A 997-nucleotide genomic window follows, 5' to 3' on the forward strand; every position below is an offset into this window, starting at 1 on the left:
AGAATGTGTACACACCTATACAGGCCAAAATTAACTTTCTTTGCCTTGCATGTTTTAAGAACTGTGTTATACGATTACACTGGCCTACCCGTCGTGGTATGGCAACATATAAAGTAACGGTAAATAAATATTTCTATAAAATCTTCATGAATTGTTCATCTTGTGCATCCTGCAGCACATCGCTACAAACTAACGATTATCGTTACAATTGGTAATCTCAGACACTAACATTTCGATACCGTTACAATTGGTGACCCTTCCGCCTCCAATAACTCTACCGTTACATTGGTGACCCTCTGACATTAACATCTTATAACCGTTACATATATATCTATCTATCTGTCTGTCAGTCTCACTCAGTGTGTGTTTGTGTGTGTGTGTGCGTGCGCGCGTGCGTATAGTTTGAAACTAAATTCTATCAACCTTAACTTTTAACCTTTGAGGTCGATAAAATAAAATGCCTACCAAATATCCGATTAATTTTATATTCTCATAAACCTGACAAAATGTGGATGGAAGTACGACTTCCTACAGTATGATAGCCCTCCTCTTTTTTTCTAACTTTTCAATTAAATTCTGTAGACAGGCCTGGAAAAATGAAAATTACCATACGAATGAAGTAAAATAACTGCCATCATGAATCGAACGTATGCTTTACACTCGTGCATTGAAGCAAATCATACTGTGTCTGGGGAGAGTTATATTGTCTTAATGCCTTATTATCTAACACACTCACCGGTTCGATTTCCACTCATTTCATTGACAATGAAAGAACGAAAAGCGAAATCGAGCTAAACTACTCATTCCCTTCCACGTTTTTGTCACCCTTAGGGTCACGAGAGACGTTGTACAGCCCTTAACAACGAGGGCTTTGAACGCCTGTCTTCCAACCAGGACTTCATCTATGGGCAGCGACTACAGGAGCACCTCTACTTGCTCGCGGGGAGAGTTTGAGAGGCAGCAATTCCCCCGTGGTCTTTTCTCTGGCTGCAGTTTC

The sequence above is a fragment of the Octopus bimaculoides genome, chromosome 2, assembly GCF_001194135.2.
Source record: "Octopus bimaculoides isolate UCB-OBI-ISO-001 chromosome 2, ASM119413v2, whole genome shotgun sequence".
NCBI lineage: Eukaryota > Metazoa > Mollusca > Cephalopoda > Octopoda > Octopodidae > Octopus > Octopus bimaculoides.